General features: G+C 37.3%; 1 long non-coding RNA gene across 1 annotated transcript; it reads left to right on the top strand.

Moving 5' to 3' along the window:
* The first annotated feature begins 18144 nt into the window (after positions 1–18144).
* On the top strand, positions 18145–20884 carry LOC140007696 (uncharacterized). Its single transcript, XR_011815040.1, has 2 exons — positions 18145–18858; positions 19069–20884. It is a non-coding gene; the product is annotated as an uncharacterized lncRNA (long non-coding RNA).
* The last annotated feature ends 6795 nt before the right edge of the window (positions 20885–27679 follow it).

The raw sequence follows: 27679 nt of genomic DNA, 5'->3' as shown, positions 1-27679 counted from the left end.
TTTTTCTTAAAACACACGTACTAGGGTTTTTACTTCCTATTCACTAATCTTATCTTATTGCTCCTAATTACATATTATTTCTCACTTAAAAGTCACTTTTAATCACCAAATTTGATCCTTTTTCCGTACCAAAATTTCATCCGGCGAAAATCACAAAAACCCTAATTTTGCTCCAATGCTGAAACCGAAGAGTGAAACCCTACTTTCTAGGCTCACTTGCACTTATTATGGAATAATTGGATAGTAGGGCTTTAAATCTTAATCCCTACATAGGGTTTTCGAAATACTCCTAAAACCAAACGTTACCGCCCAGCTAATGAATATATCAACGTAGAACGGACTGGGGCCTCGCAAGGAGTTCTAGACTAGCGGTTTTGGTTGAAACTAGTTAATCTTTTGTATGATATTGGAGTCTATTAAAGTGTAAATTTTGTTATATTTGGGTATTTTGGTTGGTAATTGTAAATCGTAGCCTTAAGAGTTGTGGATTGTATATATATTTAAAGTATTCCTTTAATCCTAAGTTTTTGGTTGACTTGTAGTTTCTTTTTAAGCATGAATGAGTGCGTGAGTCCTAACGAGAGTTGGGCAGGCGCTTCGCTAATGCCCTAAGGTTCGCCCTAGGGAGAGGTGGGGGCATCACAGTTGGTATCAGAGCGCTAGGTTTGAAATACCTAGAACAGTGTTAGGAGTTCTTAGTTGTGAACTTTTGGTTATAGAAATCCGTAATAGACCTTAAATTAAATTTTGAATGGCACCAGTGGTTATAAGGACCTAACTTTTAGTTGTGGATTATTTGTCGGATATGGACAGTGGCAGCAACAATGATAGGATCGAGGGACCTCCCCCAGTGATTAGGTATCAGATGGTTGGAGGTGGACCCCTCCTTTAGTACTCACACGCCAGGCGAGTTAGGACATGCTCATGTCGCGAGAGATTCACTAACCTTAACAGCGTGGTGTTAGGAGTGGTTGAGGAGCAGAGACAGTTGACTCGTGACCTTAGGGTAGCATGAGCTGAGAAGGAGGAGATGAGCGCCACTATAGAGGCCCAAGCTGCCAGGAATCAGGAGCTGGAGGCTAGGGTTCTTGAGAAGCGTGGGAGGTGTCAGGTGACCGATGGGCACCTCATCCGACTGGTAGAGGTGGTGAGAGATCGGGTGGATGGCATTATGGTTGATTGTGTGACCATGACCGAGCACATAGAGGAGGCCATGTGTGGAGGTGGACCTGGGGATGTTGCCCCTGTTGTTAAGGAGAAAATAGAACCCGTGAAGGAGGATCCTGAGGAGCACCCTGAGGAGGATCCTTCTGAGGATATGGGATCTACTAGTTCGATTCACTTATATTAGTGATCTTTTGATCTTTTGACTTTTGCTAGAACTTAGAAGGGGTGATTTTCGCCTTGAGGCTTTTGTATTTTGTTGCATGTACCCCTATATTTTGAAGCAATTGAATGCCTATGTCCTGTACTTGATATTATTGACTTGTTTTGTGAACTTTTGACTTGTAGCATGACTTCTAGTTATGTAAAGAATTATGCTTTTATTTCAAGTGTTTTGCAACTTGCTTATGTTTTAAATTTCTATACTTATTTTCCCTCTTTTAATTATATGTTTATACTATGGTTATATGGACCGGCGAGGACGTGAATGGGGTCGTGGGCGTGGGTTTCCGTAACCCTGTACCCCCGAGAGATGTGAGGGATCAGTGATTGGCCCGAATCAAAACCCTAGGATTGAGGGGGATGACCAAGTGGCTACGACTCTTAACCGCATAATTGATATCCTTGAGCATCTAGTTAAGGTTTTAATTTATCCCAAGGCAAACCATTCATTCATAGATCCTAACTTTATGAAGGGTATAGATGTAAAGTGTGATTTCTTACCTGTTGATTTGGAAGTTAAGACTCCTACGGGGGACTAGTGCCTAATTGTTAATAAGGTTTATAGAACTTGTGAGATTTGGATTAGTGAGAGAAAGTTGCTAGCAGATTTAATGAGCCTAGCAATTAAAGGATATGATGTGATAATTGGAATGGATTGGATAGCTCGATACCATGCTCAGTTGGATTGTAAGATGAAATTAGTAGAATTGCGCATTCTAGGGAGAGTAACTTTGAAGTTAGATGTGAGGGGTAGACTAGTGTCATTTGCTCTAATTTCAGGGATTTGAGCTAGAAAATTGTTGCATAGTGGGGCTAAAGGATATCTAGCCTTTCTTATGAATATACCTAGGGATAAGATGAAGTTGGAAAATGTGCCAGTAGTAAAAGAACTTCCCGATATCATTCCAGAGGAATTAGAGACATTGCCTCCGGAGAGAGAGATAGTGTTTAAGATTAATATAGTTTCAAGGACGGCACCTATCTCTAAGATGCCTTACAGGATGGCTCCAACTGAATTAAAAGAATTGAAGTTACAGTTGTCAAATTTAGTAGGAAAAGGCTTTACTAGAAAAAGTGATTCACTGTGGGGAGCTCCAGTGCTCTTTGTTAAGAAGAAAGATAGAAGCTTGAGGCTATGCATAGATTATCGAGATTTGAACGATGTGACCATTATAAACAAATACCCTTTGCCTTACATAGATGAATTATTTGATCAGTTGCAAGGGGCCGAGGTACTTTCATTTAAGTAGGAATCCAGATTCAAGGATTTTCATGCATGGATGATTGTTCAAACTTCAAAGTACCATGAGGATTCTCATTTTAATATTCTTTCTTGTAGACACCAAAAATTTCATTAATTCAATTTTATACTCTATTTACTTAGCTTTATTCATGCAATTTTAGCTTTGTTTATTTAAATCAATTTTATTTTCATTATTATTTATTCTTGTTTCATATTTATTATTTTATTTTTTTTAAGGTTGCAAATAGTAATTGGTGTTTATTCCTATTCTTGGTACATTAAAATTCATCATTTTCTTTTCTTTTAAAAGCATTTTTTTAACACTAAATTTCAGAAAAATAAAGGAAAAATCAAATCAAGAAAAATGACAAGTGGGATACATGCAATAGGGACAAGTGTCCCTTTATTTTGTTTGACAACACAACACCTAAAAGGTGAGGTGTTGAGACACTTAGGGGGCTTAGAAAATTTTGGGAGAAATAAAAAGAAAATGGAAGAAATAGAGAAGGGGGGTTACGGGCAAAACAAAAAAGAAAATTTGGAGGGAGGCTGACAACTGAGGAGAAAAAAGAGAAATCGAGAGAAAACAGAGGGCTGGTCTGGGGAGCAAAAGGGAAAAGTGAACAAGAAAAACAGGGAAAAAACCTAGGCAAGGGGCGGCGGAGAAGAAAGAGGGCAGTAAGGAAACCAGAAAAAGAAAGAAACCAAGGCAAGAAACTAGAGGGAAGAAAAGAAGAGATGGCGAGAGAAAGAGCGTTTCGGACAGCCATGTTCAGAGTCAAACTTCGATCAAATCTCCAGTTCATAGGAATTCTCCTCGGTAGCTTGACTTCGTGCGCCTTGCCTAGGAATTTTCGTGGTTGTTTCAAGCTCATAAGTGGCAAAGGTGATTCATTTTACTTGAACTGATTCTGAACATATCGAAATTCTTGAAATCTCGCTTTTTCCTGTGATCTGATCTTCGCTCCTTTGTTGCTGTGATTTGCTTCCTTTTTGTATGAATTGTTAGCTCAGATACTGTCTTTATGCCCCTGTGCTTGAATTTTGTGTTGTCATAGCCCATGAAACACAGGGTATAGGAGTCATTCCTAGCTTCATTTAGTTGATGTTTAATCCTAAAATTGCCGAAAGAAAGAAGAAAGTTGTGGAATTTTTTTTAGATTTTAAAGCACTCTTCATCTGAATTTTTGTGTGTTTTAACAAAGGGATTGCAGCCATGTCAACAGGGTCATTTTTCTTGGGTTGCTTGATGTTCGAGATTTGTTTGTTGTTTGACTGGTTTCCATGTACATGTCTAGCGCAAGATTCTTTCTTTCTGTCTTTGCTGCGTTTTCATGTTCAGTTGCACCATTGAATCTGCTGGGAATGGACAATCGTATTTTGGGTGAGGTTAACAATGTGGGTTTGAGGTTATAGCATTTGGGTTTGTTTAAGTGAATCAGTAGGCTTGGCTTGATTTATTTCACATAGACATCCCAGCTGAATGATGAAGTTGCGGAAGAAAGAATTCAAAAAAAATTGTAGAATGTTGTTCTTTGATGCTTCCATGATCTTTCGATGCTTAAACATGAGGATTTTGTGGCTAAAAATGGAAAACGTTTGGTAACCCTGTTACTTCAGGCCAAGCTTTTGTGGGTTAAGTCGTTAATTGGATCCGAATGAAAAAGATTGCATTTAGGAACCCAGAACTGCAAAAAGTAGCGCATTTAGTTTCTCCTTTGTTTTTTCGGTAATTCTCCCTCTCTTTTGCTCGGTATTAGTCCATATTCTCATCTCATCATGTTGAGATAGGTGGTTTAGGTCTTATGTTAAAAGGATATTGGATGCTAAGGATTTACTTTGCACGGTTTTGGATGAAACTAAGCTAGCTCTCAATGATTCTGGTTTCATGTTTTCTTTTGTTGTTGCATGTTTCCTCTTTTTCGACAAATCAAGAACCTTGTCCAGATTATGCTAACTAAATGGGTTGAGACATTTATTGGTTTTGGATTGATAAACCCGTGTGCTTGGTGCAATTTTTTGGTGTGAAGTTCGCGTGAGTTGAGCTGCAAAGTTGCAGCAGAAAAATTGCAGAAGTAAAGAAGGCTTCAGCTTTCGTTGCATGCATGAAGTAATTTTTGAGCATTGCATTTTGGCCCCCCAAGTTTCCCATAATGCTACCTTAGCCCAAAAGATCAGAAAAACTGATCGATTGTGTCTCTCTAACATGTCTTTCTTCTTAATGTAATTTAATGTGATTTTTGGGTAGAATATGCATGAGTTTAGGAGCAATTTGAAAGATTTAATAACTTTTTCTAGAATTATAGTTTTTTATTTGAATTTTAGTGAAATTTGCAAATTTTGTTCTAGCAAATAGGTTTCATTTATTCATTTATTTGTTGTGAACTTTATCATTTGGATTTGGGATAGGTTTCACCTTAAGTTCTTAATTTTAATATATTTTCCTTTTAGACCCTTGATATTTGTAATAATAATAAATTGATCCCTCAAACTTCTTTCCAATGGGTCCTTGTTTGTTTCAAATTGATGAATATGAGTTGTTTAGTTTATTTGAATGTTTTGAGTGATTCAATTTCGTGTTTATTTCCATTTCATGTGATTATTTTGTTAACTAAAGTGATGCCTTGACCTTTTTTTGTTTTTGGAGGGTAAATAAGTAATTTTATTTCATTAGGGCACCAATTCAAGGGAGGTACACTCTAACCCTTATTTTAATTTTTACTTGATCCTATATGCCCCTATGTGACTTTATATGTTTAATTGCATGCATTTTGAATGTTTTATTTTACTCATTTATTTATGTTATTAGCTGCAATTTTGTATATTTATTTTAATTTGATTTGTGATTATTTGGGAAAGCAATTAACTGCCACAATTGTAATAGTTAGGTATTTATTTTAATTATTTATTTTATTTCCCCTTTTAGATTGTAGTAGGGCCTCCCCCTAATGTAATAGTTAGGGCTTGTTTGCTTTATTTGCTTGGTGTGATTTGCATGCTTGTGTGCTATGTGTTACTCGCTTTCTTACGGCATTGCATCTAGATATCATGCTCATTTGCTACGTGTTTATGTGATTTAGGTATTTATTTGCTTTATTATGATTTATTTCGATTATAATAAATGCATGACGTCACCACACTAGTCCAAAACTAGTTGTGGTCTCTTTCCTGTCACCACACTAGTCCAACGCTAGTTGTGGCCTTTTGTCCCGATTTCCAACTAGTCCAATGCTAGTGAGGACTCATAGATATGGGCTAGTCCAATGTTAGACCCTTAGGGACCTCCTACACTAGATCATGTTTGTATGACTACATTACATTCTCATGCATATTTTTCACTTCTTAGGGTCTTTTATCATTTTTTCCATGACATCTCTCCTTGTACGTATATCCCTTCCCCCATATTTTCCCTTATATGTATATTACTTACCCCTTTGTATGAAACATGACATCAGACTTGCATTTCATCTAAGCATTAGAATTAGGTTAGATCATTCGCTTGATTAGATAGGAAAACTCCTTAAATATGGGATATGGACGAGCTTGGCTCTCTAGCCTTAGCATGCTCGTATTCCCTTTATTAAAGGGAAAATTGAGTCACGAACATTAGTCCCCCGCACCCGACATGATGCATTCCTTTAGGTCACGTATATTTGTATAATTATTTTTATTTTTATTTTCCTTTTCTTTTCTTAGAATCTCATATTTTTGCATTATTCGTGACCTCTCCAAAAAGTCCACATTGGGCATCACAATTAATGTGATTGACACCAATTGAGCTTTGAAGAGAAATTTCGACCCCCCGATACCCTCTTAGGTCTAGGATTTGCATTCATATAGTACATCCAAATGTGATAAATCTTTAGGTTAAAATATGAAAATCTTTGACTAAATCGCACAACTAGCCTTGGTTAGGTTGAAAGGGTGCCTTGGATTCTTATCCTTGCCTTTCCTTTCTTCAAATGTGACTCCCGAATCCTTTTCTCTGACTTACGTAGATTTGGAGTCGTTTAAAAAAGACTTTTCTACTTTTTCTTTAAAAATTCATTTTTAAGTGACTTGGTACACCTCAACTCAATACCAAGTGGCGACTCCGATTTTTTATTCAAAAACCCTTTTTAAACTATTATTTTGGGTCGAATCGTCGCATTTTCAAGTCCCATTTAGACCCATGTTCTTCATTTTCTTTTTAAATCAAAAATCATTTTTCAATCAAAAATTGAATTAAAATTCACTTTTTAAACCATTTATTTTTCTTTCTTTTTTAAAAAAAATGATGCGCAACAGCTGGCGACTCCACTGGGGACTTAGAGAGTCTGAGCATATTGATTTAGTCAAATTTTTTCTTCTTTTAAACTTCTTATATATCACATTTGGAGGTTTAGGGTTGCATTTTTCTTCTTTAGGGTTTTTTGCATCTACCATGCACGTAATCACTCCTCGCACATTGTGTATGTAATGAATGGATGGTTTATTTATTTACTTTTGCTTGTTTCGTGATTGCATTTTGGGATGGGGGGTAGTTACCCTAGAATCTTCGACCGCATCTGATGGTATAATCCCTCCCCTCAAAAGAAAAGCACCTTATACGTGCATGCATAGTTTTATTTACTCTATTTTTTTCTTTATCGTGGGCGCTATCCCACATCTCCCTGTAGGATTAGGATCGATTTCCTTAGGTAGGCGGATGGTATGCACTGCGCCCATAGCGATGCCTAAGGGATCACTCGAGCCAGTCCTGGGAGTGATGACCTTTCGCCTTTCGGTCTGAAGGCTTGGGAACCGAAACCTTATCGAATCTAGATGCATTAGTAAGCCAGACCTCATGCATCCATATTAGAATTGCCTAGGGTAGAGTCGACCTTACCCTATTAAGGACACTAGGCACGAGGGGAGGGATCCCACCCCTCTTTCCTTATTTATCTTTGTTGCTTTCTATATCATCTAATTGTCCAACGTGTTATGTGATTATGTGTTGAACTGACGTTTCCTTGTTTCTTATCTTTTGCATTCATCAATGTTAGAAAATAAGAGATCTGCCATGATCCTCTTTTAGAACCTACCCTCTTAGATAGGTTATTGCACGTTTTAATTTCAATGTATTGACATCATTCTAGGCCTACCCCGACATACAAAGGGTCCTTTTTGGTCATGATATAATTGCATGTTTTATTGCTTTAATAAACTGGCATCATGCATACACCTTAGAGGGAATGTCATTTAGGGGATTCCGTGCTAGGAATAAACAGTTCTGTGTCTCAGATATATAATCCAATGAGACTTGCACGTTTATATTTTTTGTACAGTCTGAAGGAGTAGTGCACGAGGTAAGGTAGGATCCGATCTTTTCGAAGACGGCAAAGCAATTTTTGCACATTAGAATATGGGCATCTAACAATCATCTTTTGGCCATTTTTAACATAGTTGGTAAAAATCCCTTGCTTAAAGGATATTGACTTGAAATAATTCCTCATTGTTGAGACGATAAATATATTGAGGCCAAATTTTGATTTTAGGAGGCTCATAGACTAATGCATTGCAATGATTTTCTTGAAACTACCAATGGGTAGACAATTCGATCAATGTTTGAATAAACCATCAATTTCATTCAATCCATTGGACCATTTTATTCATCAATTTCATCCAATCCATTTTTTTCAATTCATTCATTTTTAGGACTATCTAAGTCAATTTTGAATAAATCATCTTTTGTTTGACCAATTTACCTTTTTTTTAGGGTGATCCGATCAATTTTGAATATATCATCAATTTCATTTAATTCATTTGACTAGTCTACTCGTTTTTAGGGTCATCTAGTCGATTTTGAATAAATCACCAATTTCATTCAATTCATTTGACTAGTTTACTCATTTTTAGGGCAATCTTGTCGATTTTGAATAAATCATCAATTTCGTCCGATCTATTTGACCAATTTACCTATTTTTTAGGGCAATTCAGTTATTTTTAAATAAATCATTAATTTTATCCAATCCATTTGACCCATTTATTTTCTTTTAGGGTTTGATCTAAGGTTCGCTGAATACATTAGTTGAGACATGTAATCTTTTTACGAGTAGACTCTTTCACGCGTCATTTTATGTGTCGATCAAAGCAAGCAATCCATTCGGACGTTGTCCTCATTTTGAGGCAAATGTCCCCTTTCACTCTAATTGGTCAAAATTTTCAAATTATTTTTCACTCAATCAGTTGATTGGATTCATCAGGTATTGTATGGTGTCTACCCTAGAGGATTGCATTTTTATTCTAGGCCAACCCTTGGCATAAAAAGGCTCCCTCATAGGACATGCATATCGATTTTACAATTTTGCTTACTAACTTTGGGTATTTTTTTTCTTTTATTTTTCCCTCTCCCCTGCATTTATAAAAGATGTTTCAATAAGGTGAAAATGTTTTTCTATATCTGATAACAATTTTGATCAAATAAAGTTTGAAAATTACAAGTATTATTTGATTCTTGGGCAGACCCTACAATGAAAACATGAAGGATCTATCTGGAAGTGTTAGCCTAAGAGTTTCTGAGAGACTTTATAATTTTTTTTTCAAAGAAAAGGAAAAATTTTGTTTATTTGATTTGTTAATGCATTTTTGTTCCAAAAGAAAAGGAGACAAAAAGTGTGCATATGTGGAGCTCTTTAGAAGTTTTTCTCTTCTCATTTGTATTATAATTGAACAAGAAATTTTGTTTCAAACATTTGCAATAATGAAGTTTTGTTTAGACAATTATTGTTTTGTATATAATCATGTATATTTCATTCTTTATTGTGCTCATTGAAAATTACATGATGAATTTTAAGAAATAAGACCAAATTAAGATTTTTCAACCTCTTGCCTGAAAATTCACAAGTGTATGTTTTCTAAAATCTTTGCATACACTAGATGTGATGACCCCACTTCTCCCAATGGCGAACCCGAGGGTATCAGCGGGCCGCCTGCCTAGCTCGTACCAGGACTCAAAACTTAAAGCAATAAAAGCTAGATAAACCAAAAGAGTACTATATACAATATATACAATCCCAAAAGAGTTCTAATTACATCCTCCAAAATAGATGTTCAGATTACTACATCACCATATGCTAATCACCAAATATATAAAGTAGACCCGATAAAGGGGTTCTTATACAGGCCACCAAAACAAGAAGAAACGTCTTAAACGTCCAACTAAGACAAGCACACCTAACTATACTAGTGAATGTGCCAAGGAATTCCCCGCGTCGTCCCCTGTTAAGGAAAATAAAGGAAACGGGGTAAGTTAGAAGCCTAGTAAGTAAACAGGGATAAAAGCATAAATTGCACATTGATGAACAATTATATCACAAAGATGTCAAATCAAAGGTACCAAGTAACAATCACAAATTAAGGATACAGGTTGGCTCCAAAGCCAAATTGCTTGCCATGCGTGACCTCCTGCCGACACTCCGTCGACCACATGTGAGGGTCCGTAGAACTCCACTTGTACTCCCACCGTACACCTTATCACCCTCACTAGTCAGTCACCTCACAAACTTGCTCGAGCGAACGAAATCACAAACTTGAACTTGGTTCACAAGTTCGGTTCACAAACTTGGTTCACAGAACCACAAACTTGGTGACCTTAAGACTAGGTTGGATTGGTTTCGACCAAGCCCCGGCCGGCTCGAATAGTCCGTCTAGATCCTGAGATCAGACCCACAAATTTATCATATTTCACAAATTCATAAAAGTCACCCCGAGCTCCAAACTCAAGGGGTTCAGTTCCAAAGTAGTTCATATACACGTATCATGTACAAATATATGTGCAAATTAGGGTTTAGATCGATTGTGATAAAGTACACCCTCGCCTAAGTACCCTTGCATTCATGTCAGAACACATAAGCAACTTATACAAATAAACGGCCTGAGCACTTACTCCAAAGGTACGTATAGTAAAAAAATGCAAGGATCACGTCACGTATACAGCTAGTAGGCCTCACCGGCACCGTCTAGCCCGTCACCGTTTGAAATAGAAGATTGCATCACAATATATCACAAACGGCTACTAACATGCATGACTCAAGTAAAACGGCAAAATTGGCACATGCAAGTGCGGAAACGGCACACGGAAATGGAGACGGACACGGAAACGGAAACAGAAACGGCCAGATTTGCCATCCCAAACCGTTTTCATCAAAAGTTAGGCTAGGAATGTCGGATCAAGGTGGATGAGACACCATTTTGAAGCTACGAGAAAGGGCTACAACTTTTATTTAGACATCTCAACCCAGATCTCAATAGGTATTGGTAAAAAATGCACAAAATAGTTCCAGCCATTTCATTTCGGGTTACCAAACAGGCCCTGTTTGAAAGATCGTAACTCATGACTCAGAAATTGAAATCAATAAATTCCAAAGGCATTAGAAAGCTCATTCATAAGGCTATAACTTTCATGTTTGGACCAAAAGCTGAATCAATACAGAGCATGGGGAAAAACGGGTCCAAACATCCCTGTCAGAACTGTCCAAATTCGAAAGCAGTTCTGACAACCGATCTTGTTTTGGTCATAACTGGAGCTACGGAACTCGGATTTGGATGCACTTTATACCTTTTTGAAGCTAAGACCAAGATCTACATTTCTTATGAAGAGGTCAACACCCAGTTCGCATGTTATCAAAACAGACAGAGCATGGTCAGAAGCAAAATTCAAAAACGTAACACAATCCAGTGTACAAAACAGGTGCAAGTGTTTTGGCTATAACTCGGGCTACACCGATCCCTTTGACCTGAAATTGTGCAGGCATATTCAGGACTTAAGACGATACAACTTTCATGTTTTGAGAAACTTCTGAATCATCACACAGCATAAAGAAAAATGGAACTCAAATTCGGATTTGTGGACTGCCCTGTTTTTCCAGATTTGCCGGTTTTACGCGCCGCAAACGCATGGTCCGTTCTATGATTCTCATGCAAATTTTCTAACCAAAATCATACCAAATAAACACACATATACTAACTTCTAAATGACCTACAAATGGTCCGAAACTTCCCCTCTAAGTCATTACAAAATTGCCCAAAAACTAACCATAATCCCTAACCTAACTTTATTTGCACCACTAAACTTAATCTATCAACCTACTAACCAAACCCTAACTCACTAAACATTAGCCAAGCTAAACTAACCTAAGGAAGCCTAGGGTTTCTTAACCCAAATCAGTTTTTATCATTCACTCACCAAACCAATGAAACCAATCACCAAACACAACCACTACAAGTTCAATAACACAAGATTAGAGCTAACTAGAATGCTTAGCAAGAAACCCTAATCTTCCATAGCCTTAACCGAAATTTTTACAGCAATAAACCACTAAAATAAATCACCAATCAACACAATAATCACCACATGAACCTTACAAGTTCATAATCACAACAAAAACTTCACTTTCATGACTTCAAGATTAAAACCCCAAAATTTAACTTTCAAAAGAGGTGATTTACCTTCAATCCAACCTTGTTGATGATTAACCTACAACAATCAAGTAGCAAAGATGTTGTCTTAAACTCCAAGACCAAGATGGAAGCTAGAAGTTGAAGAATTTTGAAGGAAATCTCTTCCTCTCTCTTGCTCTCTCTCTCTTTTTTTCTCTTTAGTTTTTGTTTTGTTTGTCTTACAAATGGCTTAGTTATGGCTCTTGAGACTAATATGTGGTGCAAGACCACTTAGGAAAGATATTTACCATTCAACCAATCAAATAAAAGCTTGTTTATTGCCTCTTAACCCTTACACCTTTACTTTCTCTTTCTTACTCCTTTTCCCCCAAACATTTGATAATCTTTCAATTAACTCCATAGGTTATAACTTAATCTGGTCCAAAACATGTAATCACACTTAATTGCTTCACTAATCACCTTCCTATTTTAATCACCTATACTTAAACATACTTTATCTCACATAAAAGCAATTAAACAACAATATTTTTGTTATAGGCAAAATTAGGGTTTTAAACCCAACTTAGAATTCTAACAAATCATAACACTAGAAACTTTTCTTCTAGTTTAGGGTTTTCCTAACTTCTAAACTCACTTAACCTATAAAATGGACCAAATCCTATACTTACCCGCACTAAAACACACACTAGCATAACTAACTTTAATCACCACTCGAACTTATGATTAATACAAAAACTAGGGTTTCAATCCTAACCCCAACTTAGGGTTTTCGAATTAGTCCCAAAACCTAATGTTACCGCACAAATAATGAATATAACCTAATATCAAACTTAAGAACTGACTGGGGCCTCACACTAGATTGGTAATCCAAACTGTACAATAAGAGTGCTCAAAATTAAAAAGAGGTCACTCAAAAGACCTAATGCAGTACATTTTTCTCCTTCACTGTACAATCCATATTTTGCCCGCTTCTATTAACCCCAAAATAAAATCAGTCACATTGATTGATAAATTGCAAATTGGGGCAATCTTTGTTTGAAAAATGCCCACTGTATCTAATCAGATTCAATCCACATCTCAGTGAAAGCAAAAAATGTACATTATTCTTATTTGTTTTGAAAATTTGGAATCTATACAGATTTTATTATTTGCTCTCTCATTTGAGCCTTTAAAAGAATAATTTCGTTTCAAATAAGAGTCTTAATGATCACCACCCTACATTGGAAGATTTTCAAATAACAAAATAGAATGGATTCTCAATGAGCATTTCGTTACTTTGGTTGTCGTGAAGTGTAAGAATGATGCTTTGGCCATCGTTTCTACAATCTAAATACTTTGGCCATCGTTTCCACAATCTAAGTACTATTTATCCCTTGCATCCTCATTTGAGCTAAAATGGGTGGTTCTTTTCAAAGCACTTATGATCGCACCCCATACTGGGGAAGGAGATTGGAGAATTTGAAAAAATAAAGAGAGGGAATTGCAAATTGGGGAAATTTGATTCTACCATTAATCTCTGGGTTTCAATTTTGAAAAAAGAAAGAGAAAAGAAAAAGGAAGAGTATTGTCCGGCAGATCACTTATGTTTTACAGATATGAATGAACAGGAGTCTTCCTCAGTCAATAAATTCAGATACATACAAGAAATTTCGCATTGATGAAAGTTTTCTTTCAGAACTAATGTTAGGAACGGAATAAAAAGTCAGGCCCTCTTCTTTTCCAGTCAAATATTTTATTCCTAGTTATCCCTTTTGAACCTTCAGAATAAATACTTCGTTTAGCAACCCCTGAGGATCGTAAACCCCACACTGGAGCAAGTTTAAGTTGAAAAGAAAAAAAAAAGTCTCAAGGGGTGAAATGTGATAAAGCAACAAAAGTAAAAGAAAGGAAAAAGAAGAAGAAAAGAAAACCTCAGTCCAAAAATAGACTGGAGCAAATTTTAAAGGAATGGCAGAAGGCCGAAGGAAAAAAATCAAAAAAGAGAAGAAAATAAAAGAGAAAAGAGCCTCATTTGAGAATAAATTGAGGCAGGTTTTGATTTAACCCTAAAAGAGGGTTGATACAATAATGCGATCTCATATCATTTAAACCACTTTTAAAATTCGTTTTCAAGCCTTAACTTTTCTAAGCATCCACTAGACCACATTACAAAAGCCGAAAGTCCTGACTTCTGTTCTTTGCAATATCTTTGTCAAGAAATTTTCTAATTAATTGGCAAGTGATGCTTTTATACTGATGCCAGGAAATTTTTTAGATGTATATTTGAATTGATTAGGTGTGAGCTTGACACTGCTCATCATGTGAAAACCCGCAAGGACACCTTTAAAAAAGAGAAGAAGAGAAAAAGGAAAAAGCGAGCGAAATAAATGCAAAAGAAAAACGCAAAAAGATTCGATGCTGAAAGTCCCTGTTGAGTGATTATAAAAGTCAAACAAAGGTCAAGATCTTTGAGTCCAAAATTGGGGCAATTTTTGGGAGAAAATACAATCTCCAGTGCAATGTCCTTAAAAATCTTATTTATTTAACTATCATTTTCAAGCCACATTACAAGCTCATAAAGTCCATCGCTAACTTATCGTTCATGACAATTCAAAGTAAGGATTATGCTTCTAAGGAATCCATCAATCATTCATGATCATAAGGCCATAACCTGTTTCCACATGTTTAGCTATCGTTTCTACCCATATGTTACAAGTTTATAGAACTTATATGTTGACTAAGTTTTCTTAAGAAATAAAGGTGATAAACTATTTGCTTTCACTAAGATTTAATATTGAATGTGTTGCACATAATTTGGGCACAAGAATAAGATAGATCCTAACCTCTCATTCTCCTTAGCCACCTCGAAATCAGAAATAACACCCATTTGATTAGTCCTGAAAGATGAATTAACAAGAAGCGGTGACCCATTATCCTAAACATCGATGCTAAAAGTGAGGAAGAAATCTTCTGTAATTTGGTATTATTTTGAGAGATTCATCATGAAATTTTCTGTATAAATTTAAACAAGACGTTTAAGTTTCTTTACATTATATGATAGGAAACATAGTTTCTTATTTTGTTCAAATGAATGGAGAGTCATCCAAATAAATTTTTTGCAATCAAATGGGCCCATACTGGGACAAATTTTTATTTGTGAGATTTCGCAAAATAAGTCCACACTGAGGCAAATTTTTTGCAATACATTTGAGGATTTCGTCCAAGAGTCAAGTAATATACTTTCGAATCAGTCACGCTGCTCTTTTCATGAGCAGTAGTTGCATTAATTTTTAAAACAAGAAATTGAAGTGCATATTGTACTACGGTAAGCCCCCTGTGCAGGTATTCATGGCTGAAATCGATGAAGAAACATTTAGTGATGTGGAAGGCCGATACCGGAAAAAAGAGAAAGAAGAAATAAGGAAAAAGGGTCTTACACTGGGGCAAATTATTTTTGAAAAGATTCTCTCGAAAAAATAAAAAAAAATCAGAAAAATCCCAAAAAATCAAAAATAAAAAAAAATCAGAAAAATCAAAAATCAAATTCAATTTCTTGTTTCTTGAAAAATCAAATTTAATTCTTGTTGGCGATGTCCCAGCGTCCGCCGCACACCCTTCTATCCCTCTTTCTTGACAATCACACTTAATTTCTTGATCGATTATCACGGCAGGCTTGAGTATTCATCCCACTGACCCAAGTGCAAATGATGACAGGCTTGGGTTTTCATCCCATTGACCAAGGGAAGGCAGGCTCGGGTACTCATCCCACTAACCCAAGTGCAAGGGAAGGCAGGCTCGGGTATTCATCCCACTGACTCAAGTGCAAATGATAGCAGACTTGGGTTGTGACAGCCCCACCTCCCCCTAAAACGAACCAAAGGGTTCGGCGGACCGCCTGCCTAGCTCTCGCTGGGACTCAGTCGCTCACTACAGTTCTCAAATAAATTACAATGTAAATCTCAAATATACATCAGATGTTCCACAAATTTACATATCATAAGCGAAGCGGAAACTAGTTCCCAAGCGTGGAATGTATACATACATCTGATCGATTCCAACCATTCATACAATCCTTGATACCAACTATTATGCAAGAGGAATTCTAAATTCAAACTATACATGAGATAATCCATCCGATCACATGAATAAATACTACAAGCCCTTCCTTCGCCTCGAGCCCTGTGGAGGGGAATAAAATAGTTTTGCAGTGAGCTAAAAGCTCAATGAGTAACCAATAAAATCAGTAATCAAATATATTTCACAATCGTTCATTTCAATGATATCATGAATCAGTAATCAAATGTACGTTTATTGCTCTCATGAGCTAGTGAAATCATTATACTTAAACACCCAACGCTCAAATAGATTACTTAACGTTAAATAATAAGGGGGAGCAACGTTGGTGCTCCCGATCATGTCATGAACAATAAACAGGAGTGGAGACGTTGGTGTTCAGCACAAGACTCCCCAAGAACTCATTTAAGCCAAATCATATCATGAACTCGCACGCGCGTACACATGATATGCAGTCGAGTAAATAATGCAAGAAACATTTCAAAAGTACTTTGGAAACAGTTTAGGGTCACTCACCTCCACGGCTCAGAAACCATCCATCATATATCATTACCTTGCCCGAGTCCAAACCCTAAATCACAAACTCAAAGCAATCATACATTCTCAAAGTTCGGATAGCATTTCCCCATAAATGCTTCATTTCCAACCTACAATATATTACCAATCACACATACGGTTAATAAGCAATAAAATATATCCAATTAGGCCACAATATCCCTCAATCAAAGCTAATTAGAAGCTTAAGAGCCACCATTAGAAAAACCCCCAATTAAACCCTAGAAATCGGAATTCATTCCCTCAAGCGTAAATTTTCCGCAACGATCGCAGTTAATGTATAAAAGTTCCGTTTAACACCTTTCGGCACAATATCCATAACTGAAGCTACCCTTATTGGATTGAAACAAATTTTATGGTGTTTCGAAGCCAAAACATATACCTACATTCCTTATGAAGACCTCCAAGGTCAAATCATGCATTTTCATGATCAAAAATGGAAATTTCCATGAAAATAGAAATCTGGGCGCGGAACAGGGTTCATGGGCAGTCAAGGGTATTTCAGTCATTTCATATGTTACAGTGCTCGGATCGAGCTGAAATTTTGTAGGCAGCTAGTTAGCACCATTTCCAACAACTTTTATGTTTTAACCTAAGCCTGATTCGGCCTCTAACATGCTCAAATAAATCCGGTCAGAACAGGGCAAATGTTAACCCTAAACCTGGAATTTCGTATCAAACCAGAAATTTTCCGCAACCAACTTCAACTATCATATACAAGGTTCATTTTACACCATTACCAGCCATCATACCATGATCACCCCATGATCCTCATACGAAACAGAAAAATAACAATAATAAATCAAAATTCATCAAACCTTCACTTCCAACCATAAACAAACCATAATCACACCATATGTCATCATATTAAACCAATAAAGCCACCAATTGAACATTATCAAAGCTAAAGGGAAAGATTCTTAACAACTCACCTTGTAACCTCAAGATAACAAGCAACTTAGCACCTTTGCTTCTCAAACCACTTCACCACTCACCTTAATCCTACTGTAGACACCAAATTTTTGGTGTAATTTTTTTTTATTATTTTATTTTTTATTTTCATTTGTCGTGGTTGCTTTTAGTTTTTTTTTTAGTTTCTAGTTTTTATTTTATTTTTAAGTTTTAGCGTAGAAAAATCATGAAAAAAGAAAAATCATAAAAAAGGAAAAAAAAAAGGAAAAAGAAAAGAAAAATAGCAATTTTGTTTTATTTAGCTTTATTTTAGTCATTTCGACTTAATTTATCTTTTATTGTTGTTTGATTCATTTAGAAAAAAGAGAAAAGGTGAAAAATGAGAAAAAAACTATGAAAAAGAAAAAATGTAGAAAAAAGATGGAAAAATGGCCATTTTTGTTGTTTCTAGTTGTTTAGTTTTTAAATTATTTTCATTATTATTATTATTATCTGGTTTTTGTCAATTTATTATTTATATTTTTATTTTATCATTTTTGTAATTATCAAGTTGTTTTAAAAAAAAAAAAAAAAAAAAAACGTCGCAGCAGAAAAAGCTGCATTTTTTAACGCAGCTTGCAAACAGAAATGGCAGGAGGTCCTTGAACACAATTTGAGGAGCCATAAGAGGCCAGGTGTCTAGGACACCTGGAAGGAGAGGATTCTAGATTTTTTGGGGGGCTAGGTTTCGGCTGAGTTGGGAGAGCGAGAGAGAGAGGTGACGGGAGTGAAGGTTACGGCAAGAAAAAGAAAAAAACAAACGGAAGGTAGGCGGCGGCATAAGAGATCGAAAAAAAATCTGAGAGGAAAAAGGGGAGAAAGATGAGGAACCAGAAGAAGGTAGAGGGATCGGAGTAGCGGCTGAAAAGAAAGAAAATTTTTCTGAGTGACAATAAGGGAACCAAAGAAGCAGCTAGCCACCAAGTCAGCAAGGAAATCAGCTCATCGTTTCTGTCCAAGAACGATGGCGCCGAGAGAAACCAGATAAGGAAAAACAAAAGATTGAGAGAGAGCTTCAAGGAGGCGGTTGGAAGTTAGAGAGAGGAAGGAGAGATAGCTAAAAGGTGGACGGCAAGAAGGAGGAAGAAAACAGAAAATAGAATGGGGGCAGAGTCAGGAAGAAAGGAGATTTGAAGTTGCAAGGATGGTGCTGTGTTATCATCGCTGGTCTCCATTTACGTCTTCCGAAAGCCTGGCAGAATCATCCGAATTCTTTTCTTGGTCCTTCCCCGATTCATTTTGTGATTAAGGTAATATCCTTATCTCTTTTAGAATTAGAAACTGTCTTCCTTTGTTGGTTTGAACTTTTTTGCTATCTGTTGGTTCAATGGTCGCTTGTAGCCTTTCATTTTAGTCCGTAAGTCTGGTTTAAGTTTGGGTTTGAGTATATGATTCACAGTGAGACTGTTATATTTGCTTGACTTGTGTGATGTTTGCCGATCCTATTGCCTGGGTTTTAGTTTACTTTAGGCTGAGCATCGAGCACAAAATTCGCTGCAACAAACTTGAGGCTCGATTCGATACAGCAGTACGGGAAAGATCAGTTTTTGTTCTCTCTTGGGTTGCTCGTTTGATGGTATTGTTTTCATTTGCTGATTGTTTAGGATGCTGTGAGTGTTTTCTAACAAAGATGTGTTTAGACTTTTCTTGTTGGGGACCGAGAGATGAATGCGTATTCAGACGCTGTTTTTGGCCATTTGTTGCTGATTTTCTTTCGTTGAATGTTCAGTTCGCGTTTTATCATTTTTTTAGATGGATTGTGCTTGTGTTTTGATAAAAACGATGATTTGTTTGTTCACAATAGCCCACTAACTCAGCACATAGGTATGTTTCGCCTAAAAAAAAATACAGCAGCTTACTTGTTTTGTTTTTGTTGATAGCAGAAATTCTGTTGCATTTTTATCAATTCGGCCAGACTGCATTTTCCTTCTTTTTGCCGTTGTTTGCTTTGAACTACCATGGCTATGTCTGTTCAGTTTAGGAAGTGTCCGGACTTGAGTTACTGTGCATGAATACCCTTGAACTAGGTAAGGAAGACATGAAACTGCTGGTCGCAGAATTTGCAGCAGAGCAAGGTTGCCGTGGCTACTTTGCTGTTTTCTTTCACTGTAACCATGCACTAGGCTTTGGTTTCTTCTAATCTATTGGTCAGTTTTGTGTAGAAAGAGGGTGGGGGAAGTGGAAGTTTGGTGCTGAGTTTGCATATTTAGATCTTAAATACTTGAAGCATGTTGGAAAACTTGGCTGGAACTTAGACAGTTCAAGTGCCGAACCAGTTCTTGTATGTTTGTTTTTCCAGAAATTTGCTGCTTGCGTGACCTTTTGCATGATTTTCTGATGTTTAAACATAAAGATCTTATGTTGGAAAGTGAGATGAATGTTTAATGACCGTGTGGTATTAGTGGTTTGAGACTTTGAATTTTTGTTTGTTTGAGATAATGAATCAAAGAGCAAAATGTGGCTGGAATGTTGCAGAAAGTTTAAGAAATGGTTGAAACTTTGTTGCAGAAACATAGCCTCGTAGCAATTCATACGCATGCATGAAATATTTCTAAAATTTTCACTTTGACCCTTCAAGTCCTAGAATAATTGCATTTTGATCATTCACATATCCCCTTGTTTCATTAAGACCCAATTATGTTTTCATTTCTTGCAATTGAGTCCTAAATTGATTGCAATTGGAACCATGACATGACTCTCTCTTTGCTTTTGGACCCTTGAAGTTCCTAAAATGTTTGAATTGGGTTTGGGTGATTTATTAATATTGCAATTGGGTCCTTAATAGTTGCTATTTTTGGGAATTTGATGGATCATTCCACTTTTTTGGTAATCATGCATTATGTGATTTCATTTGAGTTGCAATTAAGGGAATTTTTGGTGATTTTCCTTATACTTTACTATTTAATTGGTGCATTGATTCCTCTATTATTTTGAAGCCATTCTACTTTTTACTAGCTTCACAAACGGGGGAGGTATAACTTTCTTTTATCTTTTTTGTCACTCTCTAAGTGATCCAACGTGCTAAGTGAGAATTGCATGCCTAATTTGCTATCCTTACCTTGCTTTAAATTTCTGTCATCTACTTCATTTATTTTTGCTTTTTCATTATTTGTTTGTGGGGTATGTGTACACCTCTTGGTTTGTAATAGATAGGGCTCGGCGAGCATTTTGTCCATTTCCCCCTTCCCCTTTTGTTTTAGTTCGCAAATGTAACAGGCTCCTTAGCTTTATTGCTTGTTTATATGCTATGTGTTGCTGCTTTGTTAGGGCCTTGCATCTAGTTGAGCATGCTAAATGTTATGTGCTATGTGTTTAGGAGTGTTTGGCATGTCTACTCGCTTTCCATGGCCATGAATGAATGTGATGGATGAATGTACGTTTCCGCTAGTCCAACGCTAGTCGGAATTCATAGAATGGGCTAGTCCAACGCTAGACCCTTAGGGATTTCTCCTCGTTAGTACATCATTTGCTTGTTCACCACATATCACGCATTTTCCTTAGTTTTATCATTTGGCATGATCCTCGAACCCCTTCTCCCCTCATTTTAGGTGTTGCATCCCATGCTAGCTATAGGGTTCATTTTGTGTGAGTGTCCCCTTCCGATAAGGGAAACGAGCGAGTGTGGCTACTCGATAGCCTTAGCACGCTAGTTTCGCCTTCTAATCAAAGGGAAAATCGAAGTCGAAAAGTTAGGAGTCTTTCCCGTACCCGATTTGTTGCATCCCTCTAGGGTCATACTTTCATTTTATCCCATCCATACATTTTTAACCACAATTTTTCACATTTTTCAAACCATACTTTTTACTACATTTTACCTATTACTTGCTTATTTCCACTTCACAAATGAAATTCCACTTTACCTTATATATCTATTATTCTATTTTCATACACTTGCACACAAAAAACACTTGAATTTTATACAATTTCACACATGCACCCTTTTTTACATTCGCACACTTGCACTTATTATTTCATGCATCTTTCATACACTCACACACTTGCACACTTGAATTCGAACTCTCATTTGCATTAATCGACCTCTATGAGGTTTTCCTCTGTTGGCCGCCACAATTCATGTGGTTTGGGACCAAAAGCCTCACAAGAGACATCATAGAATTTAGGATTGCATTTTCTTTTCCGTTTTGCATTCATGTAGTGCATCCAAATGTAATAAATTCTTTGATTAAAACAAGAAAATCTTTGATTAAATCATGCAACTAGCCTTGGCTAGGTCAAAGGGGTGCCTTGGATTTTATCCTTGCCTTCCCCTTTGTCAAATGTGACTCCCGAACCTTTTTCTTTGGTTTACGTGGACTAGGAGTCGTTTAAAAGGGGTTTCTTACTACTTTTTCCTATTTTTTTCAAAAAATTCATTTTTTAGGTGACTTGGTACACCTTAACTCATTACCAAGTGGCGACTCCAATTTTCATTTCAAAAAACCCTTTTTAAACTATAACTTTGGGTCAAATCGTCGCATTCTCAAATCCCCATTTAGACCCATTTTTCCTTTTAAACCACAATTCATTTTCCAATCACAAATACATTTTTTTAAAACCATTTATATTTATTTATTTCATTCAAAAAAAATGGGGCGCGACAGTTGGCGACTCCACTGGGGACATTCGAGAGTCCGAGCAAATTTGATTTAATCAATCTTTTTCTTCTTTTAAACCTCTTTATTTATCACATTGGATGTTTAGGGTTGCATTTTTCCCTTTTCTAGGATTTTTGCATTTCGCGTATCAACTCACTTCCTCACACGTTCGCCTATGATTGTTTTGATGAATGGATGTTTGTATGTGATTCCGCGCTTTGCATTGCATTTGGGAGGGGATTCTACCTTAGAGCCTTGCGTGGGTTCTCGATCCCTCCCCTCCAAAACGTGCACTATCATACGCGCATACGCTTTACTATTCATCCCCCTTTATTTTTCTTTTTAGTGGCTTGTCACGCCACTCCACCCTATTAGGATTAGGAGACCCACTTGGACGTGTGATCGTGACACGACGTGCGCGTAGCACGATCCAATGGGTCACTCACTCTTCCGCTTTAAACTTTGGGTTAATATCCTTAGTTTTTAGTCGAAGGTTGAGGTTTTTTATAGATTCACTCAAACATACGGCCGTGACACAGCGTGTGCGTAGCGGTGTTTGAGGAATCGCTCGAGCCACCGACAAGGAACCTTGGGATTGGTGACCCTTGGTTTCCAAGTCTGAAGGCTTGGGAGCCGAAGCTTGTCGAGTCTAGAAGCATTAGCGAACCCCAACCTCATGCATCCATATTAGAATTGCATTAGGGTAGAGTCGGCCTTATCCTGAGTTAGGGACACTATTCACGAGGGGAGGGGTCCAACCCCTTTCTCCCTTTTATTGCTTTATTTCTTTGTATTGATTTCGATGCTACAATGTGTTATGTGTATTTATTTGGCTGAACTAACTTTTCTGGGTTTTGTGTCCCCATTGCATTCACAAACCCTAGGAAATAAGAGGTCTGACATGATCTTCTTTTAGAAACTACCCTCGTAGATAGGTTATTGCATGTTTAAAGATTTTGGTATATTGCATTCATAGATTAATAATGGCATAGCATTCTACGCCTACCCTGGCAAATAAAGGGTTCCTTAGGTCACGTTTCATTTCAAGTTGCATGTTTTACTGCTTTAATAAAATGGCATCATGCATAAACCCTAGAAAGGGAATGCCATTTAGGGGATCCTGTGTTAGGAATAAACCACCTTGCGTCTCGGATACTTAATCCAATGAGACTTGCACGTTTACATTTTGTACCATCCAAAGGGGTAGTGCACAAGGTAAGGTAGGGTCCGATCATTTTCATAGAGTGATCTTTGGAATATGAGCATCTAATAATCACTTTTTGGCCATTTTATCAAAAATTGGTAAAAATCCCTTGCGTAAAGTACATTAATTTGAAGAAATTCACAAATGATTCCTCCTTTTGAGACGATAAATAAACTGAGGCCAAATCGTGATTTTAGAAGGTCATAGACTAATGCACTTCAATAATTTTGAAATAACCAATGGCCGGACAATTCAACCAATCCATTCAATAAATCGTCAATTTATTTGATCAATTTACCCTTTTTAGGGTCATTTGACCAATTTACCCTTTTTAGGGTCATCCGGTCGGATTTTGAATTTTCATTCAATTCATTTGACCAATTCATCCTTTTTTAGGATCACCTGGTCGATTCATTTGACCAATATACCCTTTTAGGGTGATTTAGCCGATTTTGAATAAATTATGTACATTTCATTCATTTGGCCAAAATTTTCAAATTATTTTTCACTCAATAAGTTGATTGGATCCATCAGGTATTGTATAGTGCCTGCTCTGGAGGATTGCATTTTCATTCTAGGCCTACCCTTGGCACAAAAGGGTCCCTCCATAGGACATGCATCTGAATTGTTTGAACAATCACTAACTCATGTCTTTTTCTTTTTTTCTTTTTCCCTTTTTAGTGAGTTGCAGAAATCTACCAAACGATTTGTTTATCTAAAGGTATCTTTTGCATCCTCAGGTAAAATTTCAAAACAGCTTTTCGAAAAGCCCCACTATCACACGATCCCGGAGTAAAGCCCAAGAGAATCGTGTAAACATGAGTACTAAGCCTCAATCATCCGATAAGACCATGGCAACTACTCAGTCGGAAACTACAAGTCCTGGAATTCAGTTGGCCGAACTACTTACCAAGTTTGAGGAAATGGCATCTACAATGACCGCCCAAAAGAAATTGATTGATGAGCTCGTTGGTAGTGGAGTGCAACCTGAGCCTGCGTCCACTAAACAAATGGAATTCGAACCATTTATCATTCCTACAATGCAAACCACTTTTTCCATGCAAGGTCCACCTGAAGGGACTTTCACCTACCCCACCATCCATCTACCATACACTTACCCTCCTAATCCTTCATTTCTCCCTACTCAAATGCAAGGTCCTCAACCTCAAGTCACTGCAAATATACCACATGAGCCACATACTTTTTATTACCCCACCACTGAGCCTTACCTGCCAGACCATGTTATTCAAACCAAACCAGAGGTGGGAGGATCTTCTGCTCCCGTTGATATGAAGTTGCTAAAGCGCCTGGACCGTTTTGAGGAGTTTATAAGGAAAAGCCAAGGTGTGAGCGAGCAAGGAGGTCTAGACTATAGCGAACTATGCCTGTTTCCAGATATGCAATTGCCGGTGGGTTTCAAAGCGCCCAAATTTAGCAAGTACGATGGAAATGTCAATCCCAAAACACACCTTCGGATGTTTGCAAACAAGCTAGGGAAGCCGATAGATGATGAGAATCTACCTGTGCGCCTATTTCCCGAGAGTCTAGAAGGTGACGCGTTGGATTGGTACTCCAATTTGAAGCCTGAGGATATGAAATCTTGGATGGATTTGTCAACCGCTTTTATGAGGCAGTACGAATACAATTGCGAGCTTGCTCCAACGAGGTCCACACTTGAGGGAACCAAGAGAAAGCCATCGGAGGACCACAAGACGTATGCAAAAAGATGGAGGAAATTGGCTGCCAAAGTAGAGCCTCCCATGACTGAAAATGAGATTATTCGCACGTTCATCAAAGCTCATGACCCGCTCTACTTTGAGGAAATTTTTTGAATGACCGGGTGTTCCTTTGCCGAGATTGTTAATAAATTGGAAGAATTTGATGAGTTTGTGAAGGCCGGGAAAATTGTTAATGTGTCGACATTGAAGATGCAACTAGAGGCTCTGCAAGGACAGAATAACAGTGAGAAGAAGTCCCAATTTAAGGGAAAAGAAAGGGAAACTGCTTTTGTTGGGAAACAGAGCCCCTCAGCCAGACCTAGATTTTCAAATCACCCTACTTATTCATCCACCTACCCATACTACCCAAACTCTCGCCCTATCCACCATCCTCGACCCCGGCCAAATTACCCAAACACATCCACTATACCATATCATACTTCTCCACCTAACTTTCCAACTAGACCTCACCCTCCTTATCATCCAAGATCCACTTTACCCGTCAACCCAACCTACCACTATCACCAAACCAGTGACACCCAAAATCCAACGCCATACCGAACTTTCGCCAATTTGGGTTGGCCTGTTGACCAATTATATGAGCAATTGAAAGCAGTCGGGAAAATTGGTGTTATACCTCCTAAGATCTATTTTAACCGTTTTCCCTCTGACTATGACCCTCAAGCCGTCTGCGCTTATCATTCTGGAGCTCCTGGGCATTCCACCAATAATTGTCGGGCATTGAAACATAAAGTCCAGGATATGATCGAGGTCGGAGAAATAGTGCTAAGGGAAAAGGATATACAAGGATCGAGTGTAAGTACAAATCCTTTTCCTAAACATAAGGACGCCTTTGAGACATCCACCCCTCATGAGGAAATTTGAGAAACCTGAAAAGGGGCTGAATTAGTGAGATTCCGCCCTCTTAAAAGGAATTTCGATAAATTGGGGGATTCGTTTTGGTTAAAACCAATGAAAAATCATTCACGTGTGTGTCTTTTGTTTAATTTGTTTTCTGTAAATAGTTTTCAATCAAGTGACTTTGAATACATGTTTTGATCTTCATCTTGAAATGAAAAAATGTGTGTACAGTTTTCTATACTTTTTGTTACTTACGCATTCTTTCAAATTCCCCGACCTCTCTTGGATATCACTGTTCTGAATTTTGATAATAGCAATATCTCACGAGTGTGAATTGGAATTTCAAAATGAAAGGAGTAATAAGAGAGGACATCCAGAGATAGTTCAAAAAGACTCAGATGGTATAAAGAGAAACTCGAACTGAATTGGGGTCAATGTTAAAGAAATGAATTTAGCATTCATTTTGAATGAAAAGTTGAAAAGTGTTCGAAGAAGGAGATAAAGTATTGAAAAGAAGTTTGCCAGTGCAAAGAGGAAACTAAGAGCAATTGGGTACCAAATTGGCAGCACCCTTTTATTTGTCCAGAAATTTCTGCCCGGGGGAGCGCTCATTCTCACAGAAATAGATGGGCAAATGTTCCCTCAGCCGATCAATTCAAATATGTGTAAGAAATTCTTCATTTGATAAACGAAAGTTTCCTTTCAAGGGTTAATGCAAAGAATGGAATGAAAGTCAGGCCTTCTTCCTTTCCTTTTGAGACATTTTATCCCTAGTTATCCCTTTTGAGCCTTCAGAATAAAATATTTCGTTTGGCAACCCCTGAGAATCGCAAACCCCACACTGGGGCAAGTTGAAAAAGGAAAGAAAAGCCCCGAGAGGTGAAAAGTGCTAAAACAACAAAAAGCAAAAGACAGAAAAGAAAGAACCTCGGTTGAGTATAAACTGGGGCAAATTTTGAAAATCTCAAAAGAATGGCAAAAAGCCAAAAGGAGAAATCCATCAAAAGAGAAAAAAATGGAAAAGAAAAGAACCTCAAATTTAAAATAGACTGGGGCAAGTTTTGGTTTCGCCCTAAAATAGGGTCAATGCAACAGTGCGATCTCAGGTCTGTTAAACCACTTTCAGAAATCTGCTTTCAAGCATTAACTTTTCTAAGCACCTCACCAGACCCCATTATAAAAGCCAAAAAGTCCTGACTTCCATTCTTGGCATCACCTCTTTTAAGGAAATTTTCTAAGTCACATGGCAAATGATGTCAGTACGCCTTCACTCATTTTATAAGGGAAGGGGTTGCCGCACTGATGCCATTATTTCTTAAAACACATTTTTTGAGTTGATAAAGGCTATTGGCAAGATTTGTTCATCAGGTGAAAATTCGAAAAAAGGCACCTGTGAAAAAAAAAAAGAAAGAAAAAAAAGGAAAAAGAAGAAGAGCGGAAAAAAAAGAGAAAAGGTGGGGTGGTAGCCTTAGTGAATACCTGCAAGGGCGTTAAGGTCGGGTTTCATAAGGAGAAATGAGTTTGGATCTGGAAAATCGGTGTCTTAGTTCATTAAAATTTCCCTTCACCTTGTGGTTTTGTTGCCAACATCAAACTCCGGAAGAACGATATCCAAAAGGTCAAATGAGGAATCAAAGTATTTTAGTTCATTACACATAAAATTTACAGGTTCATTTTTCTTAAATTAATTTTT

The sequence above is a fragment of the Coffea arabica genome, chromosome 5c (assembly GCF_036785885.1).
Source record: "Coffea arabica cultivar ET-39 chromosome 5c, Coffea Arabica ET-39 HiFi, whole genome shotgun sequence".
Classification (NCBI taxonomy): Eukaryota; Viridiplantae; Streptophyta; class Magnoliopsida; order Gentianales; family Rubiaceae; genus Coffea; species Coffea arabica.
This window is presented reverse-complemented; position numbering and strand designations above follow the sequence as displayed.